Source organism: Lepidochelys kempii, chromosome 2 (genome assembly GCF_965140265.1).
Source record: "Lepidochelys kempii isolate rLepKem1 chromosome 2, rLepKem1.hap2, whole genome shotgun sequence".
NCBI lineage: Eukaryota > Metazoa > Chordata > Testudines > Cheloniidae > Lepidochelys > Lepidochelys kempii.
Window position 1 is genome coordinate 23,589,430 of NC_133257.1, and position 19,540 is coordinate 23,608,969.

The window sequence follows — 19,540 nt, forward strand, 5'->3', positions numbered from 1 at the left end:
ACAATAAGTAGTACCTTACTCCACGATTATGCTCTGTGAGTAAAGGGGCAGGATAGCCCCTAAGAAGGCAAAGATTTGATTTCTGGACCATAGTGATTGAAAATGATATCTGAATCAAACCCTGACTTTGCTGGGCTTCCAGGGTGCAATTTCCAGACACCAGCACATCGGAAAGCAGAGTCAAATACATGCAGAGAAATTGAATAAATGTAAGAAATGTTCATGTATATGCAAATGTTGTGTCTAGTCATTTTGTCCATTAGTAAGGACACGTAATAACATCAGATGGTCAGATTTCTTTTAAAATAGCTCAACACACACACAATCAGAGCTAGAATCACCAAAGAGCTCAACTCCCCTTTAGACACCAAAAGAAGGGGTCAGGTTTTCAAAAGCTGGTTTGAAAATCTGTTCATAAGTGTCACAATCGGGACTGTTGCATGCTAAGCCCGTTTGGAAATCAGACCCTTATTGAGGTGCCTAAGGCTATGTTTACACTGCAATCAAAGGAATAATTGCAGCTGGAGTAAACATACCTGCACTGGTTTTGATCTAGTTAGCACAGTTAGAAACAGCAGTGAAGATGCGGTAGCATGCACCCTGGGGTGGACTAGCAATGTGACTGTGTAGCCAGAGTTCTGGGGAGGCTTTTACAGCCTGCACTGAAGCCCATACCAGTATGCCTTCCCTGCTATTTCTAGCTGTGCTAGCTAGATTAAAGCTAGCATGAGTATGTCTATCCCAGCAGCAATCACACCTCCAAATGCATGGTGACACACCCTAAATGGAAGATGAGCCCTCTTGATAATCTGACCCTGATTGTGGGTGCTGAATACTTGGAAATCTGGCCTCCACTTATGTGATTTTTAGGAACTTGTAGGCTAGCATTGCCACTGTAAGGAGTAGTTTATAAATTAAGGGTCAGCCCCTACAGTTCTAAAATGAATAGGAATTTTGTCTTAGTAAGGAAGAGTTGGACCAGGGTCTAAATGTGTTGCATGGGTAAACATCAGTTAATTAGTTTCTATTTATCATTTGCCCAGTGTGGGGAACTACAATAGTTACTGGTCTCCAATGCGATGTGGTGACCACATCAGTTGTCTTATCTTCATGGTCATGCCAACTCTTTGACACTGACTGACATCCTGAAACAAGGCACAGAATGGCTAGACAAGAGAGAAAGTTGCTCATTGAAACAATGACCTTCCTGGAATAAATAGAGTGGTTTTGCATCAGCAGCCCTGTTCCTGTCACTGGGACAATGTTGAACATTTGCATCAGCAAAACAAGGCTTGTGTTTTGCAAAATCTTCTGGAACTGAGAGTATCACTATGGGCACCCGCAGTTAAAGCCCAGATGATAAGGATTAAGGTCACCAAAAAGAAAAAGGAAAGAAAAATGAGATGTGCACCAGATTTTAAATTACTGTGCCAGTTAATTATAAATGATGTAATTCCCCCATTGCTTTTCCCACTACTCCAATGTTTGTCTCTAACCAATCCTTTGTGATCGACTGCTTTTGTTCTTTAACTGATGTGGAGTAACAGAACCACTGTGAAGCTACTTCAGCTGTCCTCACAGTGGAGCCAAACATCTTCAAGCATCAACATTCAAGTGCTGGTTACTGCATTTCACAATGAAAACCAAAATGATGCTGCAACATTAAGGATAAAACACCTAAAAATATGGAGGGTGGATATTACATCCCTTAAGCCTCTCCTTGCTGCCTGCCATTCTACTTCTGGGTTCTTGTTTTTGCCTGATTAAAAGTAGGGCTTTTCTGCATCTGTTTAGGATAAATGGGAAATTTCAATCTAAAACACAACACAGCTTCACAGTAAAAGGAGCAATATAAAATACAGGTGAACCCTGCTAGATGTGACCACTGAACTGCTTGTTAATGCACGATAGCTGCTACATTTTCCAAAGCATGTACAAATTACAGTAGATCCTTTCAACTATTTTAAATTGTGCTAACAATTTAACTATTTTCAGATGTGCAACCGTAACGTTTGCTTTGATTCCTATAGGAATTGTTCAGTGTAACAGGGAGGCCAGAATTCAGGTTTCCCTCTTGTTCAGATATATAATAAAAATGTAATGCTTTACATTATCCACGTATAGGCCTTGAGTCAAGAAGGCCCTTGGGCATGTGCTTAAATCCCATTGAAGCTTGAAGCAAAGCATGTGCTTAAGCACGGTCCTCAAAAGACATGCTTTCCTGAAATCTGGATTTAGCCTGAGAGCTATATAATTTCTCTTGGGTAAAGTGTATCAGAAAAAAGCCTCAGTCTGGCATCTGTAATGTCTATTGGATTTGCTTCTGATATTTATTCCAAAATGGAAGTATTTCTCCACCACGCAGCACACTTGACTAGTTGGAGCTTTCAGATGGAAAGCTTTGAGTCTTCTATTTGTTGTTTTTAGCAGTAACATTGGTCAGCTTGCTGCTGGGAACTTCTTGACATTGTAAAACTGAGTGTTACATACATAACTCTAGTGCTGAGTGTAGTGGGGCAGTCACCCTGCTCCAGTCAGAAAGGGGTTAAAAGCAGCCAAAGGAGGCTGGCTGGGTAGTTAGCCACAGGTGTGGCTGTACCCAGTTAGGGCACAGCTGGTCCTGATAAAAGGGCAGGCGGCGAGAGTGGGAGAAGAGACCCTTGCTCCAGCTGGGGAGCAGAGAGGGTCAGGCTGCCTGGGACAGCAAGCAGGATATCTGAGGCAGAGCAGGGCTGGGGAAGGGCAGGCAGAGCTGAGGGGCTCTGGCCTGGTAAGTCCCCAGGCTGAGGCCTTGCTAAAGGCCAGGGGAGGTACTAGGGAGGCAGCTGGGGCTAGAAAGGCAGCAGGTCCAACCCCCTTGCCAGTGTTGAGTGTCTATTTCAGACTGCAGTTTGCCGCTGAGAGAAAGGGCTCGACGATGACTGGCAGTAGCCACTGAGGCAAGGTGGGTATAGGGGATTGGGGTTCCCCTGGGAGGGGAGACCTGGCGTGCGGGGGCACTGCAGTGGGGCAGCACCCCAAGGTAAGGGGCACTGGGGTCCAGGAGGGATGCGGGGCCTGAAGTGCTACAGGTAGTGGAGAGTTACAGAATGCAGGTACTGGTAGGAAGACACTGGCCAGCAGGAAGTGCTCTGAGACTGGAATTGAGCTAATTCCTGGATGACCAGCAGGAGGCGCCACGCCAGTGACTCGGCGCTTTGCTACACTGAGCTAAAAATTTAATCTCTCTGTTAATAGATTCCAAGGCCATATGAGTCCATTGTGATAATTTAGTCCGACCCATATAACACAGGCCATAGAACTTCCCCAAAATAATTCCTAGAGTGTCTTTTAGAAAAACATCCGGTCTTGATTTAAAAATGGTCAGTGATGGAGAATCCACCACGGCCCTTGGTAAATTGTTCCAGTGATTAATGACACTCACTATCAGAAAAGTACAACTTATTTCCAGTCTGAATTTGCATCCTATTTCCTGCAATTGACTCATTTTACACCTTTCTCTGCTAGTTTGAAGAGCCCATTATTAAATGGAATATCTACCAGCAGATCACTATTGTTTCCAATATATTTATTATTCAAAGTTATTCAGTGAATATCTTTCTAAAGTTTTCACTCTATGGGCTGGTCACAAACATTTGGCATTTGAGTTGTGTTCCTTAGTTGTGATCGGCTACATAAACTACATAATATTGGTTCTGTTCCCTAACTGGCTAAGCACACAGGTGAATACTTGCACATGCTAATTTAAAATTCAATTTTCCTGACTTGTCAGTTGAATTTGGAAATTTACTTCAGATATTTTTGCCAGTAAGCCTCCATTACTTGAAAGATCACGGAAAAAGCAAAAATCCATTTAAAACTTCAAAGGAAAATGTATTTGTAGGTTTTTTTATTATTGTTGATAGAGCGCTCAGAAGAATAACCAAATTTCAGGACTTGAGGAGAGTAATTATTGGAGGACACTAGCAATGAGCTGTGAAGCTTTTCTCTCAGGATTGCCAGGTAAAATCCAGCCAAAGTCAGTAGTCGTTACCAATAGACTGGGCCCTAAAGTGGTGAAACAGAGGCTATGTCTACACTGTGCATCAGTGCAGACTATGGTGGTGTGAATTGCAGAATGCAGCAAAGCATTGCAATCTAATCGCCCTGTGTGAATGCTTCTGGTGTGAACAAAAAGGCATCTAGTTTGCTTTAACATCCTGTTTGAGTGAGGACTATGTTAACATGAAGTAGATACCTTTTAGTTCACAGTAGCAGTGTCAACATGGGGCAATCAGATTGCAACACTTTGGTTCACTCTGCAATGCACACCCCCATAGCCTACACTCTGGAGCAGGGGTGGGCAAACTTTTTGGCCCAAGGCTCCACACTGGGGTTGCAAAACTGTATGGAGGGCCTCCCCAAACAGCCTGGCCCCAACCCCCCACTGACCCCTCCCACTTCCCGCCCCCTGACCACCCCCCCCCCGAACCTCCCAACCCATCCAACCTCCCCTGCTCCTTGTCCCCTAACGGCCCCCTCCTGGGACCTTCCACCTCCCCTGGACCCCACCCCCTATCCAACCCCTCTTCCTCCCTGTCCCCTGACTGCCCCGACCCCTATCCACACCCCTGACAGCCCCCCTGGGACTCCCATGCCTATCCACTCCCCCTGTTCCCCATCCCCTGACCCCCCCCCAACTGCCCCCTGACAGGTCTCCTGGGACTCCCACACCTATCCAACCGCTCCCTGTCTCCTGAGTGCCCCCCTGGGACCCCTTGCCCCAGCCCCCTTACCATGCCACTCAGAGCAGCATATCTGGCAGCCGCGCCGCCTGGCCGGAGCCTGCCACACTGCCCTGCATGAGCATGCAGCCCCACCGCCCAGAGCACTGGCCATGCAGCGGTGTCACTGTGGGGGAGAGGGGCCAGGGGCTAGCCTCCCCAGTGGGGAGCTCAAGGGCTGGGCAGGACGGTCCTGCGGGCCGGATGTGGCCCACGGGCTGTAGTTTGCCCAGCTCTGCCCTAAAACCACAGAAACAATCTGTGTCAGAGTCAAGATTAGAGGCTTTTGTATCTCCCTTGATAGTGGCCAGAGGTCTCAATAGCTGCCCAGAAGAGGAGCTAACTCAGCTATAGGCAGCTGCCAGGGAGCAGATTTGTTCTAACTCTACTGCTTGCTGTCTGCACCTAGTCCAGTTTGCACTTTTCTCACAGCTGCAAATTGGTCCTGGGCTCCTGTTAAAATCAAGAGGCTGTTGCTATGGTTTCAGAGCGAGGCCCCACTGTCTGATGTTTGATGGTGTCAATCTAGTTCCTAGCAAAGAGGCAGCACATGGATAATTTTGCCCCACTAATTAACACCTTGTTAGCCAGTCGCTCCTCAGAGAAACCAACAAATGAATGGTTTCAGAGTAACAGCCCTGTTAGTCTGTATTCGCAAAAAGAAAAGGAGTACTTGTGGCACCTTAGAGACTAACCAATTTATTTGAGCATGAGCTTTCGTGAGCTACAGCTCACTTCATCGGATGCATATCGTGGAAACTGCAGCAGACTTTATATACACACAGAGAATATGAAACAATACCTCCTCCCACCCCACTGTCCTGCTGGTAATAGCTTATCTAAAGTGAGCATCAAGTTGGGCCATTTCCAGCACAAATCCAGGTTTTCTCACCCTCCACACACAAATTCACTCTCCTGCTGGTAATAGCCCATCCAAAGTGACAACTCTCTACACAATGTGCATGATAATCAAGTTGGGCCATTTCCTGCACAAATCCAGGTTCTCTCACCCCCTCACCCCCCTCCAAAAAACACACTCACAAACTCACTATCCTGCTGGTAATAGCTCATCCAAAGTGACCACTCTCCCTACAATGTGCATGATAATCAAGGTGGGCCATTTCCAGCACAAATTCAGGTTTTCTCACCCCCCCACCCCCATACACACACAAACTCACTCTCCTGCTGGCAATAGCTCATCCAAACTGACCACTCTCCAAGTATAAATCCAAGTTAAACCAGAACGTCTGGGGGGGGGGGGGTAGGAAAAAACAAGGGGAAATAGGCTACCTTGCATAATGACTTAGCCACTCCCAGTCTCTATTTAAGCCTAAATTAATAGTATCCAATTTGCAAATGAATTCCAATTCAGCAGTTTCTCGCTGGAGTCTGGATTTGAAGTTTTTTTGTTTTAAGATAGCGACCTTCATGTCTGTGATTGCGTGACCAGAGAGATTGAAGTGTTCTCCGACTGGTTTATGAATGTTATAATTCTTGACATCTGATTTGTGTCCATTTATTCTTTTATGTAGAGACTGTCCAGTTTGACCAATGTACATGGCAGAGGGGCATTGCTGGCACATGATGGCATATATCACATTGGTGGATGTGCAGGTGAACGAGCCTCTGATAGTGTGGCTGATGTTATTAGGCCCTGTGATAGTGTCCCCTGAATAGATATGTGAGCACAGTTGGCAACGGGCTTTGTTGCAAGGATAAGTTCCTGGGTTAGTGGTTCTGTTGTGTGGTATGTGGTTGTTGGTGAGTATTTGCTTCAAGTTGCGGGGCTGTCTGTAGGCAAGGACTGGCCTGTCTCCCAAGATTTGTGAGAGTGTTGGGTCATCTTTCAGGATAGGTTGTAGATCCTTAATAATGCGTTGAAGGGGTTTTAGTTGGGGGCTGAAGGTGATGGCTAGTGGCGTTCTGTTATTTTCTTTGTTAGGCCTGTCCTGTAGTAGGTGACTTCTGGGAACTCTTCTGGCTCTATCAATCTGTTTCTTTACTTCCGCAGGTGGGTATTGTAGTTGTAAGAAAGCTTGACAGAGATCTTGTCGGTGTTTGTCTCTGTCTGAGGGGTTGGAGCAAATGCGGTTGTATCGCAGAGCTTGGCTGTGGATGATGGATCGTGTGGTGTGGTCAGGGTGAAAGCTGGAGGCATGTAGGTAGGAATAGCGGTCAGTAGGTTTCCGGTATAGGGTGGTGTTTATGTGACCATTGTTTATTAGCACTGTAGTGTCCAGGAAGTGGATCTCTTGTGTGGACTGGACCAGGCTGAGGTTGATGGTGGGATGGAAGTTGTTGAAATCATGGTGGAATTCCTCAAGGGCTTCTTTTCCATGGGTCCAGATGATGAAGATGTCATCAATATAGCGCAAGTAGAGTAGAGGCTTTAGGGGACGAGAGCTGAGGAAGCGTTGTTCTAAATCAGCCATAAAAATGTTGGCAGTTTCCACGATATGCATCCGATGAAGTGAGCTGTAGCTCACGAAAGCTCATGCTCAAATAAATTGGTTAGTCTCTAAGGTGCCACAAGTACTCCTTTTCTTCTTTCAACAAATGAATGGAGAAGTGATGTAAGTTACCTGCTTGCCCCCTAGAGACGTTTACTGCAAGTCAGGGATTGGCTATGTTGGGAGGCAGCATGAGAAAGCCTTGCTTTAGCTGTTCTGTGGATAAACAGAAAACATCAGGCATCAGGGTTGTCAATCCACTGCCTTTTAATGATAATAAATCCAAACAAAAATATGCTTAAAACATCTCAGGACTCAAACCCCACAGATAGTTAAAGCAAAATGGGCACAAATGGGGATAAAATGTATGACAGTTGAGAGAATCTCATTAAGTATAAAATGTTTTTTAAAAAATGTATATGGCTTAACATAGCCTTAGGTGCTTATTCATTCTGACAATTTCATTTGTTTGTTGCAGTCAAAAAAAGAGGCAATGACAACAGGGAAAGGGGCCCAGTCCTGCAATCGTTACTCACATAAATAAATTTGTTAGTCTCTAAGGTGCCACAAGTCCTCCTTTTCTTTTTGCAGATACAGACTAACATGGCTGCTACTCTAAAATAAATCCCATTGTGGCTCACATTTAGATGACTCATGCGAGTAAGAGTTGCATATGTTCTTAGGACCCATAGGTGGTAAACATCAGCCACTTGGCTTTTAAATAAGTGCCAAACATCTTAGCCCCTGATTTAGAGGTCCATCTATACTGAGAAGAGCACTTAAGCAGATAAGAACATAAGAACACACATACTGGATCAGATCAACGGCCCATCTAGCCCAGTATCCTGTCTTCTGACAGTGGCCAGTGCCAGGTGTTTCAAAGGGAATGATCAGAACAGGGCAATTATTGAGTGATTTATCCCACGTCATCAACTTTTAGCTTCTGGCAGTCAGAGGCTAGGGATACCCAGAGCATGAGGTTGCATCCCTGACCATCTTGGCTAATAGCCATTGATGGACCTTTCCTCCAACGCTTAACTTTAGCTGCATGCATAAGGCCTAGTGAAGCAATGAAACTTAGGCACATGTCTAAAGTTTAGCCTCTGTTTAAGTGCTTTGCTGAATAAGGCTGGATTTAAGCTTGTGCTTAAATACTTTTCAGAATTGCCAACTTAAATAATTTTAGTTACAGCATAGTTCTCTCTTAGACTGATGAGTCTGTGCTGAATTTTTCAAGCTTGTGTATTGACTTTGTAAATCCTTCACGCTGCTTCACTTGCTCGCACTTTATATCAGTATTAAAAACAGAAGGATGGATCTGCTGGATATTTTTACTTTTGTGGCATTAAGGCCATTGTGGACAGAAGATATCAGGGGAAACACTTAATAGTTAACATGAGTTCGAAAGATGATTTTCCATGTCTGCTCGCAGTTAAAGGCTAAGTCCCCTGGGCTGAAAATGGGTGGTGTTGAACATTTAGGGAGGTGGTTCAGAGGGAACACTGGTAAGCCTATGAGCAATACTACTAAACTGTTGACAACTGAATTACTTTGCTGATGAAGCATTAAAGAAAATGGGACATATGGGGAATAATTATTTTCTGCAGTTTTGCTGTTTACCTTGTTTTTGAGTATTTGTTTGACATTTTGAAAGGATATGTTAGTATCTAACATTTCTTTCCTTTTTTTCCTAAACCTTCCTGAATCATAAAGCTGTCAGACTAGTATTTCGCCAAACCCTTTCAGCATTTCTGCTTTAACTTGCAGCTAAACCAGTAACATTGTCTTTCTTTTATACCTCATTGCCTTTATCACAATTCCGACTTGTTTGTTATGTTAACCACAGCAGTGACATGAGATCCAGAGGCTGTGGGATAAAATAGCAATCAGATTGGTCAGTTCGTTACTTCTTTTAAAGCTAGGACAACATGGTAATTGACTTTGCAGGAGTGATCGGTAACAGATCGTGGGATAAGCAATACTGGCCTCATTTTGAGAGGTGCTGGTCACTCACAGCACTGATTGAATTCAAATGGAGTTGCAGGTTCAGAGCAATTTGGAAAATTAGGCCTCATATGCTTGAATCAATTTCTTTAAATTACAGGTGGCTTTCAAAGTAAATAAAATAGAAGTATCTCTTTGGAATCCAGATCATTAGCAACCTTTATATTAATAAAATTACAACTTTTTTAAATCCTAAAATGTGAGCTCATGAGTCTCTGGGCTAAGTTCATTATCTTCAACTATTTATTTCTGTATAGTTATTTCAATTGATAGTGAAAGCAACAGGAATTTTATTCTATTTAGCAGAATATTCATGTAGGATTAGAATAGGGAGCAGATGGATAAGTCATGTGTTTCTTTTACATACTGAAATTGGGTCTGTGCACGCATTCTAAGAAAAGGGAGTGGTCCTTTATTAATGGCATGGTAGTGATTAATGGAACAGCTGGAGTATTGATACATTGTGTTGATTTAAGCATAAATACAGTGGGCAGATTGGTAGGTACAAAGTATTACTGTAATTGTTTAAATAGTGCCTGGTTGAAATAGAGGTTAATAGAATAATAAAGTTGTGTATGTTGGTTTAGAATAATTACTACTGTATTTTGTATTCAGTAGTAGGGCTGGTCTACACTTACCAGGGGATCAATGCATGGCAATCAATGCATCGGCGATCGATTTAGCGGGTCTAGTGAAAACCCGCTAAATCGACACACATCACTCTCCCGTCGACTCCTGTACTCCACCTGAAACAGAAGTGCAAGGGGAGTCGATGGGAGAGCGTCTCCCATAGACATAGCATAGTGTGGACAGTAAGTAGATCTAAGTACGTTAACTTCAGCTACATTATTCACGTAGCTGAAGTTGCATAACTTAGATCGATCTCCCACCATAATGTAGACAAGGCCTCAGTTATTTCTGCTGCTCCAGGTCTTACTTTCACCTGCTGCTTGTGATCAAAATTTGTAGGAACTAAATGTATTACTGAGTCTGGTTATTCTACTGAAGGGAATCTGAGTTACTGTTGTCTGGTTGTTCTCCTTAAATTGTGACCATTGTAACAAAAATAGGAAGTATTTTTTCAGTGTAATGTAGTTCACTATCCATTGGCTCAATACAGTCTAAAACATAGTCCATAAAGATTAAGGGGACAATTCCACTGAATTTTGTTTTTTATGGGTAAAGACTGTGGTTCAGAGACACTTTGGGTAAATTTTGAAAAGCAGCTTAAGGCCCAGATTGGCAAAGATATTTAAGCGCCCGACTCCCACTGAATTCAATGGTGCCTAAAACTTTGAGTCACATCCCCAGTGACTAGTAGGTGAACCCAGACTCACCCTTCACTCTGGGCTCCAGCTCAGGTGTCCTCCAGTCAGCAGCCAAGGACTACACGGCTATTCCTTGCTGCTATTCCCCTGAGCCTTCTCCTACCTTCCTGGCTTCCCTCCACTTTGGATTTTCCAGCCTCCCTCCTCCACCAGGAAGCAACTGTGGACTACCCTCTATAGTCCCAACACACCTCACTCCTCTGAGGGAGTGACTGCAGCCCCTTCTGCTCTCAACTCCTGGGCTTTATACAGGCCCCTCCTGTTCCTGCCAGCTGGGCCTCATATAATCAATCCCTGCTCCTTAGCGCCTACCCCAGGTGCAGCCTGGGGAGTTAATTGGCCGACCTGGCCATTTTAACCCCTTCCAATCCTCTGTGGGGTGGACACCCCATCGCATCAACCTTGGAAGGATCACACCCCTTCAGAAGGATCATCTGCTGGTGCAGATTTGGCATAGTACCTCCTCATTGCTGACATATGTGATGAGGCCAGAGAAAAGGGAATATGGCTATGATTCAATTCACCCTAGCTATCGCCAGCTACAATATTAGCCCATTGGAGATGTTGGCATCAGGCACAAGTTAGAAGAGAATTCAGCCCAGAATAAAATCAGCCTAGGAATGGCTATTGGCTTGCCACTAACAGCCAAAGATCTGGTCCCTGGAGCCTAATCCTGACTGAGAAGTCATCTTTTTCTCTTTCAGAATCTCTTTCTTTTTCTGCATTGTCGTGGGAGCTGAGGGTTCTCATCGCATCTGAAACTCAGCCTACTTATTTAAACTCATTTATTAAAAATAGATGAGGATACCTACTTTTAGGGACCTGAGTTTGAAAATGTTGACCTGACGGGTATTTTCAAACAGTGAAGCTCGTGTTCATTATGCTCTATAGAGAAGGCATGTATTTTATCATAAAAACATCATGTCTAGCTGGTCTTCTCTGGGTTTGTTGGTGAGACTTCCGGATGTCTCAGAATGTGGCTATTGTGCTTGCACATTAATTGATACAACTAGGCTGTTCAGTCTTTCTCAAAGGCACCTTTTATCCAAAGTGGTAATTAGTCATTGAAGTTCAAGGCATTAACAAAAATAAACAAAAGAAAAAAGGCCTGAATCCCCACTGTGTTACATCAGTTTTAGGTCAAAATATTACTCCTGGGTGAGCAACAGGTTCTTTAATATATAAAAATATTACAGCTTTAAGCACAATATATCATGTTCTTGCACCGTTGGATCCATGCATTTGGCTAATAGGTGGAAAGGTTACATAAAATGGTTTTAATAAAATGTTTTAAAACTAAAACATTCTTAAAGTATTTTTATAACATATTTACTATGTACATAATCGTGTGGATGGCATAACATTTTATCAATACACATTCTGAGTTATCTGCATAACTCATAGGTAGATTCCTTATTTTTGAGTTACAAGACCATTGTAAATTTTATGCCACTGAAATCTTTACACCACACACACACACACACACATTCATGTTACTTACGAGGAGAGGCTGAGGGAACTGGGGTTATTTAGTCTACAGAAGAGAAGAGTGAGGGAAGATTTGATAGCAGTCTTCAACTATCTGAAGGGGGGTTCCAAAGAGGATGGATCTTGGCTGTTCTCAGTGGTGGCAGATGACCGAACAAGGAGCAGTGGTCTCAAGTTGCAGTGGGGAGGTCTAGGTTGGATATTAGGAAACACTATTTCATTAGGAGGGTGGTGAAGCACTGGATAGGGTTACCTAGGGAGGTGGTGGAATCTCCATCCTTAGAGGTTTTTAAGGCCCAGCTTGACAAAGCCCTGGCTGGGATGATTTAGTGGGTGTTGGCCCTGCTTTGAGCAGGGGGTTGGACTAGATGACCTCCTGAGGTCTCTTCCAACCCTAATATTCTATGATTCTATGTTATGTGCATGTCTGTCAGTTTCATGATGTGTAGCTGATTCATGGAAATCTTCTTATCCTCATGAGGCATCATGATCACACCATTTGCGTTGAGCCCACACCCCTAGTATGCTGGAAAAGCCAGGGAACAATGGCAGTGCATCATGTTTCAACATCCTTTTTCTTTGGCACAATGCTATGGGAAACTAGGAAAGTGGTCAGGCATCCAACCAAAAAACTGAGCCAGCTGATGTGTAATAGAAGCCTGGCTGTTGTTGTTGTTATTATTAATATTATTATTACTAATATTTAGTTGTACTACAGTTGCATCTGCAGTATGCTAGGTATTTTCCAAACACACATGAACATACATTGTCTGCCTCAAAGAGCCTGGAGTCTAAGAAGATACAGCAGACAGATGATACGACATCCAAGCCAGATGTCTGAAATGAGGTAAAGTAAATGGGCAAGCTTTTCAGAAATGTTTAATGATTTTGGGCATCTCCGTTTCTGGGTGCTCAGCTTGAGATACCTTAAAAGGACTTGATTTTCAAAAAGTTTTGAGCATCCACTCCTTGAAAATTACACCCGTTTAAGGTGGCTCAAGTGTGGCACCAAAAGTCACTACTTGCTTGTGAAAATTTTGGCCATTAACATCTTGTTAGTTTCAGAGTGGCAACTGTGTTAGTCTCTATCAGCAAAAATAACAAGGAGTCCTTGTGGCACATTAGAGACTAACAAATTTATATGGGCATAAGCTTTCCTGGTCTAGAACCCCCTTAATCAGATGCATGGAGTGGAACATATAGTAGGGAGGTATAAATACACACCATATATCTCCCTAATGTATGTTCCACTCCATGCATCTGATGAAGTGGTTTTAGCCCACGAAAGCTTATGCCCAAATAAATTTGTTAGTCTCTAAAGTGCCACAAGGACTCCTCGTTGTTTTATCTTGTTAGTTGCCCTTTTTAATCCCTCCCTCCTTGCCTGATGACTCATTTTTAGTTTAATTACCACCTCTATGTTCTTAGTATAATTTTGGTCAACTCTCTTCCATTGTATAGGCCTGCAGTCGTGAGCCTTTGAAAAGATCCGATGGCCATGATACTGAAGGGAGAGAACACTTAAAGATAATCTAGGTATGGCCCCAAAACTAAATGAATACTTTGCCTTGTTTTTCAGTAAGGATAAAAATATTGAACATGGGTATGAGGCAGGACGGCTGACGGAAATGAGTGTATGTCAATGAAAATTAACACATCTGAGGTGGAAGAAAAACTTAAAGAGCTTAATGCACTCAAATTGGGGGGACTGGATAATTTCCAACCCCGAATACTGAAATAACTGGCATATGAGTTTGCTAGCCCAGTAGCAAGGATTTTTAATACATCTATCTATTTGGGGGTAGCACCATATAACTGGAGAAGAGCTAATGTCAAACCTATATTTAAGAAAGGGGAAAAAAGTGATCCAGGCAATTATGGTCTGACCTCAGTAGTATCGAAGGCTTTAGAATAAGTTGTGAAGGAAAGAATAACTAAATTCATGGAGATAAACAGAAAAGGGGATGTAATGCAACATAGTACAAAGGTATATTGCTCCATTAGGAGATCCTGATTTTTCAGATAAGGGAAATGCAGTATAGCTAATATACCTGGATTCCATTAAGGCATTTGACATGGTATTACATGAGAAATTATTAGTTAAATTAGAGAAGATGGGGATTAGTATTGTATTGTATTGTAAGGTGGGTAAGGAACTGGCTAAAGGGGAGAAAGCAATGAGTTGTGCTGAAAGGTGAACGATCACACTGGAGGAAAGTGAAGCCAATAGGAGTTTTGCACTGCCATTTGCATTGACTTTCATGAGGCCAGGATTTTAGCCAGTATGTATAAACAGTAATAGCCTGTATGTCCTTTAGGATCACACATCTACAGCTACAGTGAAATCATAGCACTTCATGAATTGTCCTTATAGGAGATACAAGTTTATGTATTTAGTAATCTTTATTACTATTCTCTTCATAAAAGAGCTATTTTCTAACAGCAATAACTTAGCCATTTCCATTTTTTCCTTTCTAAACATTCACTAAAGGAGCAGGGTGGACATTTGTACAAAATGTAACTTTTTTGGACTAGAATAAAGCTGTTTTCAGTAAGTGAAGCTCAAAAAGCTTCTGATGAGGGCCACTTTAGTGTCATATTTATTTTCGTTCCACTGCTGAAGAGTTGCTAGATCTATTTTTCTTCCATTTAGTACAATAAAGCTGTTGGGCTCTGAGAACACACACATTAAGTTCAAACCCAGGTGAATTTGTACAGCTTATTTATAAACCCCTCTGGAAGGAGACCCATAGAAAAACAGTAGCCCAACTTCGGTGATAGTTCTGTATAGTGCTAGGCAAAATATGGCAATGAAACAACGTTCATAGACATCTATTCAAATTCTGACTAGGTGTTCAGTGTCACTGTGTTCGTGGCGTTTCTTGTTCACTTTGAACATGGAATTTGTTTGCACAGAAGTTTGGGGAATGGCTATTCATTGTGCAAATACTCATGTTTGCATGAGAGCCAGACCCCAAATCGGGGGCCAACAGGCACTATCATCATACGATAAATAAATACTAAATAAATAAGAATAAGAAGTACAAAGTATTCACTATTAGTGAAATGTATTCCTGTGCAGAGAATTAGTCCCTGCCCAGGAAAGCTTACCATCTATCTTTTTGTTATATGTTAGTACAGCATCTACTGTGGCCCTGTCCTCTAGATGCCGATGTAATCAAAAATATTTAACTAATAAATAACTATACTAGTGTCTGTCCATCAATAAACCCTGCTTAACCCACATAATAAGGCTTAAGTGGAATTTATGTAATACATGGGCCTAACAGTACCCCCCTGCACAGAAGAAAATTTCATCCCATGCATTTGTTTTGTTCCCTTTAAAGTCAGGATTAAAACTCCCAGTGACTTTAGTGGTTCAGGATCAGCCACTGTTTTACACCTCAAGTGCTTCTTCCCAATTTATAGATGTCCAGTCAACCAATAAGGGAACAGAAACAATATCATGTGACTTCGGTGCCCATTCATACACCACAATTAATGAATAACGAAGAGTATTAATGCTCTGTGGGCGGGTGTGGACTGTGTTACTCATCTCCCTCTGTGCCCCCTCTGCTGAGGATATAAATCTGTTACAGCTCCCAGCTACCAGGGTTGGCTCTTTTGCTCACGCTGTAGCAGCTCATACTTTTTAGCTTTGAAGGTACCTGGTTCAATCTCTGGTGTATTGGGCAAAGATGGCGGCCAAGCTACGGACAGGTGGATAGTTTGCAGATAGCCCCTGGGACAAAATACGTTTGCAGAACTAAAGACTTCAATAAATAATTACAAATAATGGATAAATCCAATGAATAAATCTGTAGAAGTCAAGGTCTGTACCCACATAATTCATGCTCAGGGAAAAGGGCTAACTTCATCAGATAAATGTTTTGCTTTGAATATTTTGCCAATCCATATGTGTAAGGGGCTGGAAAAACTCACCAGAATGAGTTAATAGTTTCCATGATCACTGTTCCATACTGTCAGTTTTCAGTGCAGGTTTGGCCTTTATGGAATGGCGTTATCTTCTGTCACCACTTGGTTCCGGTCTGATCTAGCCCCTTGTGACACATCAGAGGAGGCAGTCTGACGGGTCTCTTGTGAATCCCATTCTCCATATCACCTAGCACTCTGTCTGCAGCTTTGTTTCTACCCATTCAGAGATACCAGCTACAAGTTTCCATCCATTACTTCCCCCGCTTACTTCACTAACACTACTGAGCACTTCAGCTTCTATACTGTATATTCTTAAGGCAACAGACAGAAACAGTTTCTCATTGGTAGTGCTTTGCTATGTTACGAGAAGAGAATACAAACCTTTTGGACTAGAATTGAAAATATTAAATATGCAAAACTTTCAACAGGACTTGGTGAGATCCTAAAGTCCTTCTGTGTATTTTTGTTTAAAAATACAAAACAGAGAGGTAGTATTTCATTGTAAAAGTTAGTGCTGTTGCTAACTTTATTTTATTCTTTTGTTTATGGGTTCTTTGTGTATTTTGGTGTTCTGCTGACATTTGCAGGGTATGTACTTAGTGGCTACAGGTAAGTACTCCTGGGTTCTGGTCCTAGCTCTTGCATGCCATGCTAGGTGATTTTGGGCAAGTCATTATGGCCAACACTTTCAAACTCTAATCCACTAGTTCAGGTTATCCACTAATTTTCGGTGCCTTGGATTTTGGGGGACCTTGATTAATTGCCGCTGTGGGAGTGAGGCATCTCTGAAAATCGGGACCAAGGCTCATGAGGGGGACATTGAAGTTCTGAGGAGCCCTAAGGCTACTTTTGAAAATATGGGCCTTATTTCTCTGCACATCAGATTACTCACCTGTAACGTGGATACAATAGTTAGCAACCACCATCACAGGGGCATTATTAGAATGAATTGGTTAATTAAATCTAAATCATAGAATCACAGAATATCAGGGTTGGAAGGGACCTCAGGAGGTCATCTAGTCCAACCCCCTGCTCAAAAGCAGGATCCATCCCAATTAAATCATCCGAGCCAGGGCTTTGTCAAGCCTGACCTTAAAAACTTCTAAGGAAGGAGATTCCACCACCTCCCTAGGCAACGCATTCCAGTGTTTCACCACCCTCCTAGTGAAAAAGTTTTTCCTAATATCCAACCTAAACCTCCCCCACTGCAACTTGAGACCATTACTCCTTGTCCTGTCCTCTTCCACCACTGAGAATAGTCTAGAACCATCCTCTCTGGAACTACCTCTCAGGTAGTTGAAAGCAGCTATCAAATCCCCCCTCATTCTTCTCTTCTGCAGACTAAACAATCCCAGTTCCCTCAGCCTCTCCTCATAAGTCATGTGTTCCAGACCCCTAATCATTTTTGTTGTCCTTCGCTGGACTCTCTCCAATTTATCCACATCCTTCTTGTAGTGTGGGGCCCAAAACTGGACACAGTACTCCATATGAGGCCTCACCAATGTCGAATAGAGGGGGATGATCACGTTCCTCGATCTGCTCGCTATGCCCCTACTTATACATCCCAAAATGCCATTGGGCTTCCTGGCAACAAGGGCACGCTGCTGACTCATATCCAGCTTCTCGTCCAATGTCACCCCTAGGTCCTTTTCCGCAAAACTGCTGCCTAGCCATTCGGTCCCTAGTCTGTAGCTGTGCATTGGGTTCTTCCATCCTAAGTGCAGGACCCTACACTTATCCTTATTGAACCTCATCAGATTTCTTTTGGCCCAATCCTCCAATTTGTCTAGGTCCCTCTGTATCCTATCCCTGCCCTCCAGCATATCTACCACTCCTCCCAGTTTAGTATCATCTGCAAATTTGCTGAGAGTGCAATCCACACCATCCTCCAGATCATTTATGAAGATATTTAACAAAACCGGCCCCAGGACTGACCCCTGGGGCACTCTGCTTGATACCGTCTGCCAACTAGACATGGAGCCATTGATCACTACCCGTTGAGCCCGACAATCTAGCCAACTTTCTACCCACCTTATAGTGCATTCATCCAGCCCATACTTCTTTAACTTGCTGACAAGAATACTGTGGGAGACCGTGTCAAAAGCTTTGCTAAAGTCAAGAAACAATACATCCACTGCTTTCCCTTCATCCACAGAACCAGTAATCTCATCATAGAAGGCGATTAGATTAGTCAGGCATGACCTTCCCTTGGTGAATCCATGCTGACTGTTCCTGATCACTTTCCTCTCATGTAAGTGCTTCAGGATTGATTCTTTGAGGACCTGCTCCATGATTTTTCCGGGGACTGAAGTGAGGCTGACTGGCCTGTAGTTCCCAGGAACCTCCTTCTTCCCTTTTTTAAAGATTGGCACTACATTAGCCTTTTTCCAGTCATCCGGGACTTCCCCCGTTCGCCACGAGTTTTCAAAGATAATGGCCAATGGCTCTGCAATCACAGCCGCCAGTTCCTTTAGCACTCTCGGATGCAACTCGTCCGGCCCCATGGACTTGTGCACATCCACCTTTTCTGAATAGTCCCTAACCACCTCTTTCTCCACAGAGGGCTGGCCATCTATTCCCCATGTTGTGATGCCCAGCGCAGCAGTCTGGGAGCTGACCTTGTTCGTGAAGACAGAGGCAAAAAAAGCATTGAGTACATTAGCTTTTTCCACATCCTCTGTCACTAGGTTGCCTCCCTCATTCATTAAGGCGCCCACACTTTCCTTGGCTTTCTTCTTGTTGCCAACATACCTGAAGAAACCCTTCTTGTTACTGTTAACATCTCTCGCTACCTGCAGCTCCAGGTGTGATTTGGCCCTCCTAATTTCATTCCTACATGCCCGAGCAATATTTTTATACTCTTCCCTGGTCATATGTCCAACCTTCCACTTTTTGTAAGCTTCTTTTTTATGCTTAAGATCCGCTAGGATTTCACCCTTAATCCAAGCTGGTCGCCTGCCATATTTACTATTCTTTCGACACATGGGGATGGTTTGTCCCTGTAACCTCAACAGGGATTCCTTGAAATACAGCCAGCTCTCCTGGACTCCTTTCCCCTTCATGTTAGTCCTCCAGGGGATCCTGGCCATCCGTTCCCTGAGGGAGTCGAAGTCTGCTTTCCTGAAGTCCAGGGTCTGTATCCTGCTGCTTACCTTTCTTCCCTGTGTCAGGATCCTGAACTCAACCAACTCATGGTCACTGTCTCCCAGATTCCCATCCACTTTTGCTTCCCCTTCTAATTCTTCCCTGTTTGTGAGCAGCAGGTCAAGAAAAGCTCCCCCCCTAGTTGGCTCCTCTAGCACTTGCACCAGGAAATTGTCCCCTATGCTTTCCAAAAACTTCCTGGATTGTCTATGCACCGCTGTATTGCTCTCCCAGCAGATATCAGGAAAATTAAAGTCACCCATGAGAACCAGGGCATGCGATCTAGTAGCTTCTGTGACTTGCCGGAAGAAAGCCTCATCCACCTCATCCCCCTGGTCCGGTGGTCTATAGCAGACTCCCACCACTACATCACTTTTGTTGCTCACACTTCTAAACTTAATCCAGAGACACTCAGGTTTTTCTGCAG